Source organism: Sceloporus undulatus, chromosome 4 (genome assembly GCF_019175285.1).
Source record: "Sceloporus undulatus isolate JIND9_A2432 ecotype Alabama chromosome 4, SceUnd_v1.1, whole genome shotgun sequence".
In the NCBI taxonomy this organism is placed as follows: domain Eukaryota; kingdom Metazoa; phylum Chordata; class Lepidosauria; order Squamata; family Phrynosomatidae; genus Sceloporus; species Sceloporus undulatus.
The window spans coordinates 61,700,213-61,721,055 of record NC_056525.1 but is presented as its reverse complement, the minus strand read 5'-3'; the positions used below and the strand labels follow the sequence as shown (position 1 = coordinate 61,721,055).

The 20,843-nt window shown below is 40.4% G+C and overlaps 1 protein-coding gene across 2 annotated transcripts in view; it reads left to right on the top strand.

Annotated features, from left to right (window-relative positions):
• The first annotated feature begins 10,995 nt into the window (after positions 1 to 10,995).
• The window catches only part of LOC121929978 (proline and arginine rich end leucine rich repeat protein), a 42,565-nt gene continuing 32,717 nt past the window's right edge, over positions 10,996 to 20,843 (top strand). For both annotated transcript variants that reach the window (XM_042466070.1, XM_042466069.1), the window contains exon 1: positions 10,996 to 11,251. The gene's annotated coding sequence lies outside the window, so the exon portion shown is untranslated. The remainder of the gene's footprint in view (positions 11,252 to 20,843) is intronic.

Below are 20,843 nucleotides of genomic sequence, written 5' to 3'. Positions count from 1 at the left end.
TATTTTCCTAATTAGAAATTAAGACAGGCACTTTAGGTAAAGGGAATACTGCCACATCAAAGTGAAATAAAGGAATTATTCTTTCTAACTATTTTAGGCAGCCAGGACAAGGAATAGTTAATCTATGTCCAAAACACACTGCAGAAATAATCCATGTTGGGACTGCTTTAACTGCTCTCTTTCAGTGCTAGGGGATTCTGGGAACTGTTGTTTATTGTGGCACCAGAGCTCTCTGACAGAGAAGGCTAAATGTCTCCCAAAAACTGCAGTTCCCAGAATTCCCTAGCATTGAGTCAGGGCAGATAAAGTGGTCTCAGACTGGATTATTTCTGCAGTGTGTTTGGGGTGAAGCAGACGGGCAGGAAAAAGCAGCTTGAGGCTGCCTTTTCCGAAGCCACATTGAAATCCCACCAACTGCACTGCATGCTCCCAAGGCTGCTGGAGTGTATATGTCATAATTACAACGTGTTGGGTACTTTTTTTTTTACTGTTCCCAACACCAAAAGTATCCCTGCCCATTGGATGGCCATTCATGTGAACCTGAACACATTCACATGTGCAGCACTTCACCAGGACAGGGCATCGGAGCAGAAGTGTGCCCATGCAGATGCCGGCAAAGTACAATCATGCCCCCTTTCACCTGCCCTTTACTCCATGCCCTCTCTTTGTCTGTTTTGTGTATGTTGTAGTTATCTCCATGAAAGATGTCATGGTTTCTCTTTTAGGCATTGCCACACTCACCATTGGGTACAACAGGTTTGCCCTTTTAAATGCACTCCTGCAACAGGGCATTTATATGCACTATTAGTGTTAGGGTTTGGAAAGAACATCCCTTTAGAGCAGTACTTCTCAAATAGTGGGGCGGGCCCCCCAGGGGGGGCGCGAGGCTCCGTAAAGGGGGGCGTGAGGCTCAGGATACAGTGTTATGCAGAGGTGTACTTATAACAATTTTATAGACAAATGATACTATTTACAGTCGCACGAGGGGTGTGAAATGTTTTCTTCTTCCTAGGGGGGGAATGACAGAAAATAATTGAGAAGCACTGCTTTAGAGCCACCCTAGTGTCAGTGTCAGCGCATTTATACGTACATGCAAAGCTGTGCACTTTCCATGAAGTAGTAGAAAAACCCAATTCCCCTTTAGTCCAGCTTTTCTCCCTTTCTGGCTGGCTTCAAGATGTGTATTAATTCCCCCCCCCCCCTCCAAAAAAAAAGCTGTCCGGAATCGTGCTTGTTTTGAACATCTGTTTTAACCCTTAGTTTACTTGCTTTCAGCCAGAATGTGAATGCAGAGCAGAGTGGAGGGTGAGCTCAAACAGCACAATGACTGGAAGGGAAGAAGGAAGCTGACTCAGTAAAATAATTAACTCCCTGAAGTGTCTTTGCAAGTTGCAGCAAGAAGTCAATGAAACCTTGCAAACTGTAGCAAGCTGCTCCTCTACTAACTGGGCTGGAGATTTGCACCTAGCCCTTTTTTTTTTCTTGCCTGGTGCTGAGCGCAGTAGAACTAGAGAATTCCACACTTGTCCTAAAGAAAATCCTATAATGTCAAATGTGGAGAAAAAAAATTAGTTGATGTGACACACATCAATTTTTTGTCCAAAACAAAAGAATTACATGTGTAATGTGTACATACATCACTAATAATATTCTGCCCAAAACGTATTATGTTAAGTTCATGCGTTGCCTGTGTTTCTGAATCAATTGTCTTAGGTTTCTGTCTTGATCATACACCCATGTGGAGATGATGGTTATTCATATACAATCATGAACTCACAATAACATCATAGATTACATTTTGTAGGTTTTTTCACTTTATTTTAAATATGGATTGTTTTAATTGATTGTTTAATTGGTTGTTTTAATACGTATTTGTCTTGCTTGTTCTTTTAAATTGATGCTGTATATTTTAACTGATGGTGTGTGTTTTAACTAATGTTATATGTTGTATATTAATCTGTAGTTGTTTCCTGCCTCTATCCATAGGGAGAAGCAGGTAACAGTAGTAGTAATAATAATAAAAATAATAATATTGGTTGCTACACCCAGCAACCAAATTTAGAGAATACTGAGAATACTAAGAACTAGGTACAAGCTAAATACATATTGTTCCAAAAGTCAACATTGAGTTATAGTTACATATCTAAATCGTGGAAATGTACTGTTTATACTGGAATAACATCGTGTGTCTGGTTGGAAAGGGTAGTACTGTGTCTTGTAACTGGAGACAGATCTTTTTCTAGACTAAAGTGCACAGTGCATGCACAGCCAATAGACTGCAACAAAATAATATTTTAGAATCACTTGCATTCAGAATGTCAGTTCAAGGCAAGATAACTGAAGACAAATAAACAAACAAACAATTCTCAGATGGTGCGGGTGGGAGGCAAGATAGGACCATGGGACTGAAGTAACAAACAAAATGGCCATTCTAGATTGGGTGCCAGGTTGCAGCTGCAAAATGGAAATGCTGTATGCATGATGGAGACATCTGAAGATCTTTCACATCAAGGAAGATATGAAAAGAAGGTGAAGACCACCATGTTGTCATATGGACAATATGTGCATGCATAATCTAATTTCCTTTTCGCTTATTTGGCATTTGACATTCTCACATCACATGGACGGAGGTTCAGAGCTACATGCTCTAGCTTAGCAGTTCTTAATCTTTTCTTTACCATGGACCCTTTTTAAATATATTTTGTTGCCATGGGCCATCAAGACTTAACTCAAGATTTAAAAGCTTAAAGTGCATTAAATATTTATTTGAATTAGCTCATCAAGGATCTTCACATTTAGAGAGAACAGAGAAATAAATAAATGTACATACTCTTGCTGGGCATGCACGTGTGTGCACATGAGATAGGAAGCAATAGCATTTAAAGTTCTATATCACTTAATAGTGTACTCAGCACTCTCTAAGTGGTTTACCATCTGTAAGCCAATCGCCCTCAACAAGCTGGGTACTTATTTGACCAAGCTATAAAAGGATGGAAAACTGAGTCAACCTTGGAGCCCTGGGATCAAACTGTGGCTGCAGTACCAGCATTTAATGACTGCACCATCAGGGATCAAGCTTGCTTTTCATTTCTCCACCCTATGCACTGCTTAGATGCATGTGGGGGAGAGGGTCTGAAAGGCAGATGCATACACGTAAGTGCACATATACAAACACACACACACACTTAATAACTCTCTCACCATAGATATCCAGAGTATGGCTCTCTCTGCCCAAGAACTGCTGCTACTGCTGGTTCTCCCACCACTGCTGGTTACAGCAGCCAGCCAGCTAGCCTACCCACCTGCCTCTTGCCATCTCCCTTCACCTCCAGTTCTACACATACCGGCACTGCCAAAGGCTGTCATTTTGCACAACAGTTTTTTTGCTCTGGCAAAAGGAGGCAGGCGGGACAGAAGGGAGGGAGCCAGAAAGCCAGAGAACCAGTGAGTGAGAAGGGATGCCCTCCCGGGGCTATGGGGACTTGTTTAGCCAAGGCATCTTTGCTGTGAGGGTGTCTTCTTGCTGTTTCCTTTTTGAGTTTCTGGAAAAACCAGAGAGGAAATAGGGTTTGAAGAGTGAAAATTGAGCTACTTTAGTACAAGGATTGAGCAGCTGTATAGTTATTATAGGCAGGCTACAGGCCGCCCAAAAAGGGCAGTCTGCCGCCTCCCTGGTTTGCTCCGCGAGAGAGCCGCAGCGGACAAACCGCGCGGCTCTGTCATGGAGCAAAAAGAACCCGCAAAAAGCGGGTTCTTCTTGTGGCACCTTTGTGACGCTGCAAGGCACCAATGGCACACTTGCGGTGTCACAAAGGCGCCGGGACATGCGGATGCTACTCATCCATCATGTCAAAATGGCGGTGCTTGTGTGTACAGGGCGCCGCCATTTTGACGCCCCCGTCACGTGCTAGGGGTGAGGCTGGTATGGACGCTATGTCCTTGGCCAACCCCTAGCATGTGACGGGGGCAGCACAAAGGCCCATTTAAATTGGGCCACAGTTTTGTAAATTCATTTAAGTATAAAATTTAGTTGGTATTTATAGTGGTTATAGAGGTTATAAATAATTTGGTGATAAGGTTATGTTTATTTACATTAGGGGAAGTAATTATGACATATAGTGTTACATGTTTGTAGTAGGTATAAATTGGAAATTATTTTTAATGTGTTTAATGTTTTTTTGTTTAGTGTAAAAGTTTAAAAGTTTAATAATAAAGAATAAAAAATAAATATTTTAAAAAATAAAAGATCAAAAATATTTTAAAAAAAATTAGAACCTGGTGTGCGTGTGTATGTGTGTTAAGACTCTGGTACTTTTTGAGTTTCCCTCTCCCTTTTGCTACCATTTAGCCTGATGAAGAATTCTACAGATTTTTGCTTTTAATCATAAACCGCACGATCACTTATTTCAGTTTTTTAAAGTTATTATGTCTTTTTAGCTGGACTTTACATGGGTCAATTTATTTCTCTAATAGTGTATCAACTGCCATAAGCTCAGAAGGAGAACTATCTACAGCAGACTGCCTCTCTAGCCACATGCCTAGTAAGGAAATCTGGCCCAAAGAGGAGGAGGGGGAATGAAGCAGAGAGAAGGAGATCATGCCAATACTTTGGGAAAATCATCAAAGTCAATGGGCTATAAGTTATATAAAGCTGCAAGGACAATCCCACAGGAATGTCTCAGAAAGCTCATTAGGGGAGGGGAGCAGCTAAGTTTGAAAATTATGCATACAAGAAAGGAGAGAGCAAGCTGATTAACCCAGCAATCACTTCTTACGGGGAGCCAGCTGCTGCTCTGCACTACCAGTCAGACCATGTTCCCCCAGTTTAGTTAAGAAGTTTGCACTATAAATACACCTACTATGAGAAAGCTGAAGAAAAGAACCACTGTGTATGAGCAGAAGGGAATAAGTGATACCAGCCCTCCAGCTTCGCTGTCTTTAGACTTGCTTCTCATCCCTTTCTGTTTATGAACCCTATCATGAAATATGCTGAACTGTGTACAAATGGCAAAAGGGCCAATACATACTTTCCTCTAAGTTCAGAGTGTCCCAGCGACTGTTCGTTCTAGTGCAGGCTGTGTCCACAGTCCAGAATATGATTCATCTCTGGCAGTGGACTGCTCTGTGTGTGCAAAATGGATGTCTTCCAGTCAACACAGAGACTGTCCCTGTACATCACAGCTGCAGTTGTTACCAGAGTTTCTTGCCTTTTAAATGGTACTCTGATCTCACACTGAAAGCAATGGTATCTAAAAATATGTAATCTCCTTGGGACATGCTCCAAGATTTGTAATTCAAGACATGGCAATAAAGATTCATTGTAATTAAGTGGGGGAAAGCAGTCACTTTAAGTGCTTTGCAAGCAATGTACTTAACAGTTTCTGGTTACTGAAAGTTGGGCTAGTAGAATGGGGTGAAGTCATGGAAGAGACTAATTTCAGTTAGAGTAATTATTTCCCCTCATCACTACTATTAATTCTAAATAAATCCTATTGAAATAATTTCTAAATTAAGGGGCCACATCAGGGACATCTATATCTCAATTATAGCACTTTGATACCACTTTAGCTTCTATGGCTCCATTCTATGAAATCCTGGAATCTATCATTTTGTGTGGCAACAGAATTCTTTGGGGCTCTCCAGACCACCTCAAACGGGTGGGCTGGAGGCACCCAGTTATTCTCCGGAGGAACACTGCAGCAGTCAAACCACGCAGCGTCCCTTCAGACCAAAAAGAACCTGGAAAAACCAGGTTCTTCTTGGTGCGTGAGGATGCCATCATTAGTGTGCACTGTGACACATCTATGACGTGAGTGCTGTGCCTGGAAGTGTGGACGTGGCACTGTGCTTGCATCATGCACATGTGCCCCATATGGATGGCACTGCATAAAGATGGCACCACCCATATGTTCTAGGGTTCCAGAGCGTGTGGATGCTGCATGCTCTAGAACCCTAGAATTGGCCCCAGGCCACAGCAAACCGAAGGTCTGTACTGGGCCTTTGCCAAAGAATTCTAAATAATTTATAGAACTACCTATCCTAGGATTGTATAAGGTGAAGCAATGGCAACAAAAGTGGTATCAGAATTATAACTGTGTCATGTCAAGAAGACCATTTTGGTAACTGATGTGGGCCTCAGTGCTTACTGTAACACAACTTACTTAGTAATAACTAATAAAGTTCATAGAATCATACAATCTTAGAATCTGAAGATACCACCAAGGCCAGCTAGTCCAACCCCTTGCCATGTAAGAATATACAACTAAAGCACTCCTACAAGATGGCCATCCAAATTTTATTTAAAAACCTCCAAAGATGGTGTCTGCCACCTTCCAAGGCAATCTATTCCACAGGCAAACAGCTCTTATAGTAAAAATGCTCTTCCTATTTCTCAGATGAAACCTCTTTTCTTGTAAATTGAAATCTTTCGTTCATGTTCTAGTCTCTGGATCAGCAGAAAACAAGCTTGCTACATCTTCTACATGGCACCCCTTCAGATATTTAAAGATTATGTTACCTCTCAGTCTCCTCCAGCTCTTTAAGTAATTCATTATAAGAAGAATGGTTTCCAGACTGTTTATTATCTCAGTCACCCTTCTCTGGACACATTCCAGCTTGTTAATACCTTTTCAAATCTATTTTAGGCCATTGTTTCACTTTACTTTTCCTCTGGACATGATCATGGACAGGGAAGCAATAAGCACTTTGATACATTTGCCCTAATTACATTTTGATTCTCTTGAGATTTACAGTGCTCTTGCATCATACGCGGGTGAGCCTTATGTGGCTTCCAGCATATGCTGGAAGCTGCACCAGAAGTTGCATTGCCAAGCACCAGAAAAGACAATGGCGCGCATGAGCCCCATTCACTTGAATGGGGCTTGAACATCCACATTTTCCCCTTATGTTGGGGGGGGGGGGGGGAAAGGGACGACTGTATATATTCAGATCAATTAAAAGTTTTGTCTCGGAAAATAAGGTCTTATATTTCCACTTGTTTGCACAGGGCAACAACCAAAGTTTGTCCTTGACACTGTTTCAGACATTCCCACAAACACTAGCTTCGTTTATATAGCCGCTTCATTTATATACCACTTTATGCCACACTAAGCAGTGTCTAAGTGGTTTATAATTGTAATCTAATTGCCCTCATCAAGCTGGGTACTCATTTTAGCGACCTCAGAAGGATGCAAGGCTGAGTCAACCCTGAGTCCCTGGCTGGGATTGAACTCACAACCTTGTGGTTTGTGAGTGAGTGGCTGCAATACTGGCATTTAACCACTGCACCACCAGGGCGCCATCCCTCTTACCTCCAGACAATAATAGCAGTATGACTGGGATTAGAAATTTCTACAGCTACTATGGCTTCCCTATTTAGATCAACCATGTATGGGGTACTAGAACAGATGTAGATTTTAGGACCCTTTCAGATAGAACAAAGGAGTCTGTGCACTGATGGTCCACAGTCCAAGCAGCAGGTATGACCTCATCCCACCACACTCAAAAGAGACACTTCCCTGATACTCAGACTGTGGGCCATCAATGGTTCTATATCACTTTTCTTCTGACTTTATAGAAGTCTCCTTCTGGGGAAAATATATGATTGATTATCTTTTCCTTTGGATTGGAAAGCAGCTGGGAGTAGGGTAATTTTTAGTGACAAGTGGCAGGAAAGAGAGAGCTAAGCAGCCCCTCACCTATTTGCTTTTTTGTTTTATTAATTATTAAAAAAAAGTTTTGCAACTTACCCTGGAATTTGCTAAACAGCAGCAAGAGTCATATAAGTTTCCAGAGTGGATCCTTTTTTTTTTTTAAGGTAGATAGATGTTTAAATGATGCAACATACTCATGATCGAAAGCCAGGCATCTGATCCATTAGAGTTTTCAAAAGGGAAAAGTTGCTGAGGTGTAAAAAAGTAGCATCTCCCCACCCGAAACTGGAATTTCACTTTCAAAAGTTTTCTTAGCAGATAGTGTCAAAATTCCCAGTCAAAAACAACTTTTTAAAAGCTTGGGAGAGTTCTATGAGCAACTAAGATGCCAATGGACAAGAATGGACAAGAAAGCCTAAGGTGCATGTGCAGGAAGTATGCATGCATTACTTTTGGATGAAGAAAAAAGTTGAAGGATGCAATGTGAGTTTAACTGTGCATTCTAATCTTGTTCAGATTCTGATTGGAGAACTGCACATTAACAAAATGCATGGAATTGACCATTCTAGAAATAAAATTTACTTTGGTAGGCATAAAGAGATAAGAGTAGTGCATTCTACTTGTTCATTTATTTCTTTAATTTTGTTATCTTTTGTTATCTTGCTTTCCCACTAAGGATATCAAGATGAAATACATATTTCTTCCATCCACATTTTTGTCATCGCAACAAACTGTCCTGTAGGGCAGACTGAAAGATAGTGGCCAGAATTTTCTACAGTGTTTGTTTTTATTTATTTGATTTATTTCCTGCCTTTCTCCCTATGAAGAATCCAAGGAAGCACGATGCCCTATATTGCTTTGTAACCACAATAGTTTGTACAGTCATCCCTCCATTTTCACAGGGGATCTGTTCCAGACCACCACCACCCTGGAAAAATGGAAATCTGCAAATAATCAAGCCCTATTGGCTTGAATGGCTGTGTGCTACTGTGCGTGGCTCTGCACACACGTTCCATTTTAATTGTCCCCACTTGCCGGTTCATGAAGGACTGAGACCACAGACTCAAAGTCTGTGAAAATGGAAGGATGACTGTAGCTACACAATGAATCCTGACCCAACTCCCACAATCACCAGTTACAGGTCAGCAGCCATTGCGACTGACAGGGGTCTATTCCCTTGTCACTTGGGAAGTGAATTATTAATTAGTAACAGTGACCCCTGTTGTGACAGGTAGAAACAGGGTTCTTATCACAGTCTTCATTCACAGTAGAGTACACTCACACAGGGATGGCTGGGTGACAACATCAGTCAGACCCCCTTTGATCTCAGCAGCTTCTGACCAGTAAGTGGGGATTGGGGGGATTTCATGGTCCCTATGTATCCCCTAAATGTAGCAATAGCAAGTACATTTCTATACTGCTTATCAGTGCACTTAAGCACTCCCTAAGCAGTTTACAATGTGTAAGCTAATTGCCCCCAATAAGCTAGGTACTCATTTTAGTGACCTCAGAAGGATGCCAGGCTGAATTGCTCTGGAGGGCCTCTGGCTGGTATCAAACTACAACCTAGTGGTTCATGCATGTGTGGCTGCAGTACAGGCATTTAACAACTGCACCACCAGGGTTCTCTAAATGTATGGATTGTGAACAGAATGAAGCACACAGTTTGTCACTGGGTGCCTCATTCTGACCTCAGAGCATGTAGGCAGCAGACACTCCAAGTGGCTCAGCAGGACACCCATGCAGACATGGGAACGGAGGGCTCTGGATCTTGTCAGAAACAACTGGAAGACACACAACAACAATAGGCTGTTCAATTGGAGAAATCATGGGGTAACCAGGAGTGGATTATTGTGTGAAAAGACTGGGAACTCACCTCACTTCTTATACAGTCAGCCCTTCTTATACATGGATTTTTTTTATACACGGATTCAAGCATACACAGTTTGAAAATGTTCAAAAAAAGGATAAATTTCAAATATCAAACCTTGATTTTTTTTATAAGGGACACCTTTTTGCTATGTCATTATTTTTAATGGGACTTGAGCATACACTGATTTTGTTATACATGGGAGATCTTGGAACCAAACCCCAGCATATAACAAGGGTCCACGGTACTTAATAAATTCTTAAAGCCTCATTCTTGCCATTTTAGTAAAAGAAAATGGATACTAACCAGTTTGGGAGCTTTCCTTATTACACATCCCTTCCCTAGCACAATGGGGGTTGTTTTTGCCATTGACAGTCCCTTACATTCTTTTCCACACTACTCTTAATCCTGCCTCCCTGACCTATTCCATATCTAGCATGACTTTGGGGTGTTATTATTTTTATTTTTATTTGAAATGCAATTTCAGAGTTATGGCAACATAATTTAGTGAAACAAAGATGGAAGAAAAAAAACCAAGAAGAAAAAGAAAGAAAATTGGCTTGTTTGGAAATAGCGAGTCATGACACCACATGACTGCCCAATCTTGGAACTGCTGCAGGATGAACTTATCACACCTGAAGACTAATGGCACAGCAGGGCAATTAGGAACTTATTGATGGTTTTCTCCATCACTGAAAAGGTGTGCTCTAACCACACTTTGGATGAGCAGCAGTGAAGGGTCAGAGGTGACATTGTGTAATAAGTACCACTAAAGGCATTTCCCCCCAACATTAATTGCAGTTTAAAAGCCACGTGGGATAAGATCCTTAGTTTGGTAACATGCTCAGACATCATCTTTTAAAATTCTAGGTGTGTATGTCTTTTGCACCTGGCTATGGATATTGGGGTTCTAGTCAAAAAGGCCAAAGTAGATCTGACAGGCAGAGCAGATCCACCCCTGCCCTGGGCCACTGGGCCTTTTGTCTCCTATCTATCACTAAGCCAGCTCCCAGGGAAACCTTTGACCCTTTAAGCTCACAAAATCCCCTGAAGCAGAAGGAGGGGCTTTTAACAGTCAAGTAGGCAAACCCAACATTTGTCAATTCGAATAATAGCAACAAAGAGAGATCAAGAGAATAAAATCACTATATTTAGAAAAGATATGGCATATATGCACTACTGCTATTCATTGTAAAACATAAGGATCCCATTTATTGCCCATTCAGGCAGGCTTACATTTTCTTCACGGTGCTTGAAAAGCTTACACACACTGATTTACTGTACAGTTAGGAGAAGACATCATACTTATAGGGAGTGAAAGTTCCAGGAGTTTTTTTTTTTAAAAGTGTAATTTGTTTAATAACTCTGGAGGGGAGCTCTCTTGCCCCAGCAGAAGGAAACGTTATTACACATGAGTCTTTCAGCAGGCAGGCAGAAGGACATGTGTGTGGATTAAATCCTGAAGAGTTTGGCTGCCAGAGAAAGACGTTATTGTTGTGACTTTCTCCTCCTTCTCCCACTCCCACCCACCAACCCTCTCTCAGAGAATCTCTGCAGAACAGAACCAGAGAAAACACATACGGCTTGGAGGCTGCTCATTTGTATCTAAACCGGACTGGAGTAAAGAAGAAGAGGAAGAAGAAGACAAAGAAGAGGAAGAAAGGGAGGAAGAGCCCTGGAAGTTAAAACACAGACAGGGAGGAGGAGGAGGAAGGTCAGGTGGCGACAGGTAAGCTCTGGACAGGTGTCCTGTTTGGGGATGGCCTCACCTAACACAGACTAGGAATCACCTTTTCCTTAGCCCATTGTGAGCTGGGGCTGTTCAGTGTCTGCCTTTTTCCCTGTCATTCATCAAATATTTCAGGAGTGTTTCTTCAAAAGTTGCTTTTATTTCACTCAGTCACAAGAGTTATGTCAAGTAAACAAGGGGATGAACAGTTGCATGTGACAGTAGTGTTTTAAATGCTGAAATCGTTTCCATGGCAGCAGAATTTAGGGAACCCCCTCCATGTGTTGCACACACCCACATACATCTCTCATGCACATGGTGTCTACCCATGAAAAAGCAAGGTGAGCATATAAGATTTTTTTTGGTTTACCATAAGTAATATTGATTCCAAAGTCAGAACTTTGGAGGAGTGGGGGATGAGACAGATTCCAAGGATATGAGTTTATAATTAAGAAAATCTGAGCAGCATCTGTTTATTGTACTTGCAGTGTATGTGAAGCATGTGTTTGCTAATTCATATCAGGATTGCAAAGCATTTTACAGTTGTAAAACAGGATAAGAAAGAGTTTCAACATTCCTGAATAATTAATGATGAAGATTCAGTTACATCTGAGAAGATCTTGTGATGTTTATTTCCTCTCAGTGGGAAGGGATTCAAATTCTTTTCATTTCTGGGAGGTGGAGAACTTAAAGATATAACAAAGGAGTGCACTGGAGTGCAACTAACTGATATTCCAGAAGGAAAAAAAATTCAAACATCCATACATACAGAAACTACAACCCCACTTTCAATATCCTAATGTTTTATAACACCTACAGGGGAGAATATTTGTGTTTCAATTCTATGCACATAACCTAAGCATAACTGTCATTGAACTCAGCAGGGCTTACACTATGTATAGTTATTGTTATAAATGAATATCAACATATTTATTTGGAAACCGGTCTTACTGATTTGGATCATTTTTAATTCCAAATAACACACACACACACACACGTGGCATAGTGGTTTGGGTGTTGGACTTCAACTCTGGAGACCAGGGTTCAATTCCCCACTCGGCCATGAAATCCACTGGGTGACCTTGGGCAAGTCACATACTCTCAGCCTCAGGGAAGGCAATGGCAAACTTCTGAACAATTGTGCCAAGAAAGCTCTATGACAAGTTTACTTTAGGGTTATCATAAGTCAGAAACAATTTGAAAGCACACAACAACAACAACAACAACAACAACAACAACAACAAATATATACATGCATGCCTTTGAACCTTTTCTTGTTTCATTATCAACTCTCCAATTAAAGCTTGAATAAAGCAAAGTTGCATAAAGCAAATACACTGACTATTTGAGTTCCATGCGGTTTACTGCCAGGTTAGCAGATATACCGTATATACTCGGCTATAAGTCAACTCCATGTAAAAGTCAAAGGCAGATTTAGGGGGCAAAATTAGGGATTTTGATATGACCCATGAATAAGTCAAGAGTAAAATTTAGGGGCATGAAATAAAGGATTTAAAAGATGAAGCAAAGGGAAATGATGCCAAAAAACTTACAAAATTTCATCAGGCATAACTGATTTTGTTCACACTAAAGATGGGATGGATGAGAGAGTAGAGTGGGTTTAATGCTCCCAAGACAAATTATATTCTTGCCTTTCACAGAGGATGGTTCTTTTTTATATACGAATTAAAGCAGAATGTTTTTGGGGGCCAATGTTTTGTCTAAAATTTCTAGATTTATACATGAGTATACATGCCTCTATGTAGTTTGATTTCAGACATAAATAGACTGAATTCAAAGCTTCTTAGAGAATATACCTGGAATCTTAAACACAGATACTAATATTTGATAGGATTAGCCCTTCCTTTGGTGAAAGTTGTTTCAGGTACTTATTCTGTCCTATTTTTTCTGTTCTTGTAGAACTGAGAAAGAACTGACTAAAAAGCTCATGTGTTCAAAGCACATGTACTTTAAGTCAGAGTTTGAAAATATAACATTTTTGAACTACAACTCCTAGAATTCCCCAACCAGCTTGCCATTAGGGAGCTGTAGTCCAAAATAATATTTATAAGCTCTGTTTTAAGAATATACATCTGTACAGTACAAGCTTCCCCTGGATAAATAGGTTGGTTATACAGTATGTGTGACTGAGATGTGTTCCCACTGAAGGTCCAAGTTTCCCTTATGACCTGAGCAACCAGTCCGATATTATCTGACATTTGTCCATTACATTCATTTCAACTGCACTGCATTCTTTGCAACACCCCCTTTCAATCAGAAGTAACTCTCTTCTTGGTGGTCTTAGAAAATCATGTGCCCACCAGGAGAAGAATTGCTCTCCAGCAGCATGTGCATATTTTGCATTGACCTTCCCACTGGAACAAAACCCAACTCATGTGATTTGGAAAGAGATTAAATATACAGAAGAGGAGGTTGGGAAAATTTGTGTCCACTAATAAAACAAAAAGGAGCAAGAATAGTTGGGAATGAAATATGAGGAGCACATAAGCAATTTTGTGAGAAAAAGTTGTTCAGGCACTCACCACTGGAGGAAAAGGGAGAGTTCAACCAGCAGAGTAGAATTACAAATAGTTCAAATAAAGTAGCTATATAGTAGCTGGGCTGTAAGTGCTTTGGAAATACTTACTTGCTCTTTGTGACTGACAGAGAACAACACAAATACTGGGACCGAGTAATTTTGAAATTCAAGTCAATGGCAAGAATAAGACACATGCAGGGATGGCACATTTGTTAAAAATAAATGACATACTAAACCGGCTAATGTTGGATTCTGAACTCTGGCTCAGAATACCCATGTTTCAAAGCTCTTCTTGGTTACAAAGAAGTCAGTATTTCCTCAGTCATGAGCACTGATTATCCTTGTCAGGCTGTTGTGAGGACTACTGAGATCAGACATTTTACACTTGATCAAAGCTATATGAATGTTCATTGTGATTTATTATAGCTATTTATTGTAGCTGCTCAGAGTCCAGTCTGCATCTCCCAGGGCACATTAGCCAGTTTTGTTTTCAGTCCAGCCTTACCTGCCCAGTGATCTCCTACAGATGCATTGGACTACAATTTCTATGATTCTGAGCTGGTTCTATTGACTGGGAATAACGAGAATCGGAGAATCGGAGAATCATAGTCCATGACATCTGTAGGTATACCAAGTTAGAAAAAGCTGATGTAGCCTTACCTTTTGTGACCAAGTTGGATAGGAGGTTCTGGGACATGTAATCCAAAAAAGTAATATTTACAAGTCCAGGATTTAGGAAAACTGCTTTAGCATTCCAGATGCCTAAAATATAAGTTGATTCAAATTTCACAGGCTCTAGCAACCTCACAATACCTATAATGTACCTTTTGCACTGAACAGTGTGTGTGAAAGGATGGCTCATAGTCACATTTTCTGAACTCACAGGTTATGTCTGCAACAACTCCATGTCAGCAAAGCAGAAAATTCCCACCTAGAAATACATGCAGTATTGTGCCCGGAGAGACCGACGGTGTCCTTGTTTTGAATTGTCAAATCTTCTCATTTTATACAGTGAAACTGAATAAGGAAAATACAAATGACAGCTTTTCACCTTAATGATACACCCTGTCTGGAAATTGTACATGTGCCAAATGATGTTTGTATTATTATTTTCATTGTCTGTGTGTGTGTAGACTGAGACAGATGGAGACTTTGCATGAGCCTTAAGGAATGAAAAAGAACACAAGATTAAGCATTTTAAAAAATTGAAAAATCCCTCTGTGTTGCAATATCACAGGAATTAGCTAGCCAGTTGATTCCAGATGCTTTTGGCACAGGACATACCCCATCTGTATGAATACACATGAGTCTTTCTTGCAGAAAAAGACTGTGGCAGTCAAACCCTGTTCCTTGACACACCCCAAAATAATTTGGATCAATTAATGGTGTGATGGTTCCAGCCTAGTGCAAACAATGCTCTCCTGCTTGACTTTTCTCTCCTTCCAGAGGCCATGAGAAAAGGTGGTCCTCAGCAGTGTTTTTCCACCTTTCAAAATCTTTTGACAAAAGTAGATAAAGAGCCTTTGTCAGACTTTTATAACAAGGATAAAAACCTTATTATTGCCATAGATTCCAGATACACCCTATGGAGATTATATTAATGCTATCAAGAGATGGGAAGCATGATAAGATACTAATTCTCCTGACAAGAAGTAGCTTGAAAAACCATTCACTGAAATCTCTAATGGTTATGAACTGGGGATTATAAATACTAGACAAGCACATGGAATTTGGAGGCTTTACTTTGGCTTCCTAGCATGTTTGTTTTGTGATTGTTGTTGTCTGCCTGCCTGCCTGCGTGTGTGTGTGTGTGTGTGTGTGTGTGTGTGTGTCCTTCCAGAATTTGAATGTTTTTGTCATACACTGGAGGATTATGACTCATATAAACAATGGAAAGCAAAATAAGTATTAAGCAGAGAGATAAATGGTGAAAGATAAATGGGCAAGAATCTTGAATCTGTGCTGAATAAGTGAGACACAGCAATCCTTATACACTAGGAGCACTAGCCAAATAATAGCCAAAAGCATAGAAATGAACAAGTTTCAGATTCCTCTAGTCATTAGTAATGTTGAATGGAGAAATCTAGGAGATGTAGTGCAAAAAGAGCAACTTTTCTGAACTATATACAAGCAGCATCAGCAGCATCTCTATGTTACAGTATGTGGATATTTCCAAAGAGGGGCCTGGATTTGCAGTTTAGAGGGTGAGTGAATGCTGGATATTGGAAAGATTTTAGATCAGTGTCAGAGCACATGCTATGCATAGACGATTCTGGGTTCATTTGCCAGCATCTCCAGCTGTGGCTGGGAGAACACTCCTGTATGAAACCCAAGAAATCTGCTACCAGTCAGAAGAAACTTTATTGGGCTATATCCCGATGACACTGCTATCTTGTCTGTTGCAAACAGCAAAATGTCTTAGCCCAGCTTTGCAGGTAGACCTGCCCAAATATAGTTTGGCTGGCAACTCACTCCAAGTACCTGGAAAGATTACTTTTGGGACTGCAATTGTCAGAATTCCCCACTGGTTGTGCTGGCTTGGTGTGGCTTGGTGTGGCTTGGTGTGTGTGTGTGTGTGTGTGTGTGTGTGCGCGTGCGTGCGTGCCCAGAAGCTGTAGTCCAAAGACTAACCTTTTCAAGGTGTTCTCACTCTTCATAGGAAAAGAAACTGACCATCACATTCTACAAAAACTCAATAAAACTCAAATTACAGAGGGGCAGGGGAGTCCAGATCTCTCTCCTTTTATGATGAACCTGTGGATAAAAGCTCTGTTCTTAAGTATCCCTCTTTCCTGTTCTCATCACACCAAATTACTTTTGGTTTTATTTTTTTGCAGCAATCATACTACCTCCTTTGCACATCAGTATATTTGTTTAAGTGTCTTGTTTGGCAGGAAGACAAAGTTTCTTCTGGCTCACCTTTTCTCTCTCTGCTCTTTTCTCTTTTGGGATCTGTAAGATGCTCTTATCAAAGAGACCAAAAGTAGACATGTAAAACATGATAGTTCCTATTGAACTTACACTATTCCCATGAGACTGTCTGCATCCCCTCATGATCGTGAGAAAATCTCTTCCTATAAAATGAAAGCAAAACTTCTGTCTTAGTCTCATCAACGCTGTTGGGTTGAATAATATCCTGTCTCCTTCTAGAAGACAAGTATGCTGTTCAAACTGAAAGCATCTCTGCCTACAAAAACATTGACTTTTAAGAGTGCAAGGTGTTTTATCTCCTATCTACTGTTATGAATGTGCCTGCCAGATTGTTTTATGTATGGGAAGAAAAATAATTATTTTGTTTTCTGTAATGTTGTGAAGGGTTGGGTCCATGCAACAATCCTTTTCAACTAAACAGTCAGACATTTTTGAGTAGGCATGCTACAAAGTATGCTTCTTTAGCCCCAGATCTTACCAACTTGGTCCATGCTATCAAACAAAGAGCATGAGTTCTTCTGAGGGCAAGTGCCTTTTGCCAGGTTTTTATTTTAACTATGATTCTACTGTGGAAAAGGAATGGTAGTACTTCCCTTTAAATTGGCTAATTTAGAGATAGAGATCTGTTTTCTAGTCAATGGCAGCTCCACTTTGTTCAAATCCCTTAGCTATAGGGTTTCCAGACTTGGCCCTGAGTCTCGTTTTCATGTGTCATCACCAAGTCCTGAGCTCTATAGCAACCTTGCTGCTGTAATCCGCTATAATTTCCAAAATTTAACTGATTTGTTGATTCAACTTTCAAAGACTTTCCAGAGTGATATGTATATTTACATTGCTAGTTTCTTCCTTCCTTCCCAGTCATTATGGTGCCAGGGCTCATCCTCTGCTCTGCGCTTTAATCTACCTTCTGACTAAAAGCAAATGAGCTATATTGAATGTTCCTTATTGTTAAGTAGGTGAGAACAAATAATCTCCTCATTCTACCTTTGATGTGGGAGTAGGCCAGACTTTTTTTTACCTTTTTACCAGATTTTACCTTTGATGTGGGAGTAGGCTAAATTGTTGTTGTTGTGTGTACAAGTTATTATTAACTTATGGCAACCCTAAGATTTGTACAGAGGGGTTTTGCTTTTACCTCTCTCTGAGGATCAGAGTGTGTGACTTGCCCAAGATTCCCAGGGGGTTTCCATGACTGAACAGAAATTCTAACTCTGGTCTACAGATCTGTAGTGCAATGCTCAAATGGCTCTCTTAGGCCTGGTACAGACTGCCTGAAAGCGGCAGTCTGGGGCCGATTTTAGGGCTCGGGAATGTGGTGCTGCCATGATGATGCAAGCATGGTACAGCATCTGCACATCGCACCGCTGTGTTTGCATCATCCAAGTGTGACAGAGCGCCAATGGCGCACTCATGGTGTCTGCTGCACGCACCAAAAAGAACCTGCTTTTAGTGGGTTCTTTTTGGTGCGGAGGGAGGCTGCGCGGTTTGGTTGCTGCAGCGTCCCTCAGGAGTAAAAACGGGGCGGTCTGTCAAATCCCTTACTTTAGCTAAGATTTCTGTTTTAATTTCTAAACAGAAACATAAGTCCTGCCTCCCTTCCTCCCTGTCTCTCTTACTCTCTGTAGGATTGGATGACAAGCTGTGAGCCACTGTAGTTGGTACTCAATGCACAACACTTAATGTACCCAGCTAGTTGGGGGTAATTAGCTTACAGTTGTTAACAGCTTAGAGACTGCTTAGGTGGTATGAAGCAGTATATAAATGAAGCTGCTATTGCTATTGCTTAAAAAAAATCACCAGTGGCCATCCCTTGGTCAGGTTTTGGCTCATAGCTCTCGGGGTTTTGGGACAATCCTGAACTGGTACACCTATTTGGATAATAGGTATTACTAAACTTTGACAAAAGCAAGAGAGACTTGTGTGTTGGGCCCTCAGTGTTTTTAATTGTGAATAAATACTGTAGTTACAGTGCCAGGTGTGCTTATATCACAGATGGTGTTGATATGTTTTCCTGGATCTTATTTGGATGACTATTTTGTGTGTGTATACATACTCACATCTGTGTATGTAAATATAGGTATAGATAGTTTATCTACAGTCTTCTCATCTTTATTTTTGTCTTTTGGCCTTTATAATTTGTGAACTTAACTCACAATATGTTATTTCTATCTTAAACTAGTAGACAAATGTGAATTAGATTGTTGAAAACTTAACTATATAAAAATAGAAACAAATGACATATTCACAAGTTACATCATCAGCAACAATTAACTTCTAACCTAATTTGAAACAGACTGGCAGCTTTTATGACTTCTGCCTCTAAGGAAAGCCCTGGAATTAAAGCACATGTTTGTACTCAATTGTTTGTTCACATCCAGGTTGAACCATAGTTTGGCATCTGAATTCCTTCTCTCTTGCAAGAGCATTGTTTTAAGCACTATTTAATTTCTTCATCTTCTGTGCTAAAATACAGAGAAACAAAGAGGGAGGACTTACAATGAAAAGGTAGTGCTCCTTTTGGTTTAGCTCAACTACATAAAAACAGAAACAAATTACATACTCACAAGTTACATCATCGCAACAATAATGTTCTAACTTAATTTAAAACAGATTGGCAGGGTTTTTTTTTAAAATAAATCTACCCCTAAGGAAAGCCCTAGATTAAATGCACGTGTTTGTTTTGTTCTCCTCTAGGATGAACCATAGTTTAACATCTGAATTCCTTTGTTCTTGCAAGAGCATTGTTTTGAGTACTTTTCATTTCCTCACCTTCTTTACTAAAATACAGAGGAACAAAGAGAGAGGAGTTAGAAGGAAAAAGTGGTGATCCTAAGAGAAGAAAATAGACAATTATAGTAGCAATGTAGTGGTTAAATTTTGAAGTGCAGATGTTCTTGTTAGGAGTCCACCTAGTGATGGCACTAAAGAAAATCATATCAACATTGATCCTATATCAGTCCATATCAACAAAACCAGCTATAGCAGTTGTCTTCTCCATCAGAAGCAGGTGTTTTTTTTTTTTGTAAAATCAACGAGCCTCTTCAAACTACCCAAAAATATTTACCACAACAACAAGCACAGCTCTAAAAGTACCTAGCTGTTTGCAGAACTGCAGGTGAACTCAGGGGAATAGTGAACCTGGGCAGGGGGTAATCAAAAGTCCTGGTGCTTTCGTCCTGTGAGCCATCAATTCACTATATCACTGGACCACTGGCCTGCAGAAAAGATGTTAAGGAAATTGATCTCTGAGGTGCTCATTAGTTTTTCTTGTCCTCTCACAAGATGCTTGCTTTACAATGCCCTTGCTGACTTCAATGCTCCCTTGTCCATTTTATTCCCTCTGAACTGCCCCAAATGCCATGACTTTGACTGGAAGCAGCAGAGAGCAAAGAGTTCTATGATTCAGGTGAGACAGATGCGAGCAAATACACAAAAATAAATAATGAAGGCACAGAATCTCTTTATGAAAATAGTCCATTACTTAGATGTCAAGAAATGTCTTGAGTCGGTTGAGCTGAAATATGTCAGAGGGAGCCAAGCTTTCCTCCAATGCAATATGCCAACATCTCTGTGGTACACCCAACACACCACACCTTACTTCTTTCAGCCACAGTCAGAATATTTTGTGCTCTCTCTCTCTCTCTCTCTCTCTCTCTCTCTGTGGGGATTTGTGCAGATGGGCATAAAATAATTATTCAGTGATAATGGAACAAGAAACAACAAGCTCTTTCACATTGCACAGTTAGAGCACTATGTTTCCACTTTAACTGCCATGTGGAATTTGGGGTTTGTGGTGTGGTAAGGCACTCAAATCCTCTGACAGATAATTCTAAATATCATGCCCTGCAATAACAATCAGGAGTCCTTTCACATTACACAATTATAGACTTATGATTCTACTTTAATGGTCATGGCTGAATCCTATGGTTATGGGGTCTGTAGCTTAGTGAAGTACTAGAGTTCTCTGACAGAGAATTCTAAATACCCCTCCTTAAACTGAAGCTCTCAGGCTTCTATAGAATATTGTAAAGGGATCCTAGCACTATAATTGTGTAGTGTGAAAGGGACCCTGGAACTTACCAGACACTTATATAAATGTTCCTACAGCAATATCTTCATCAC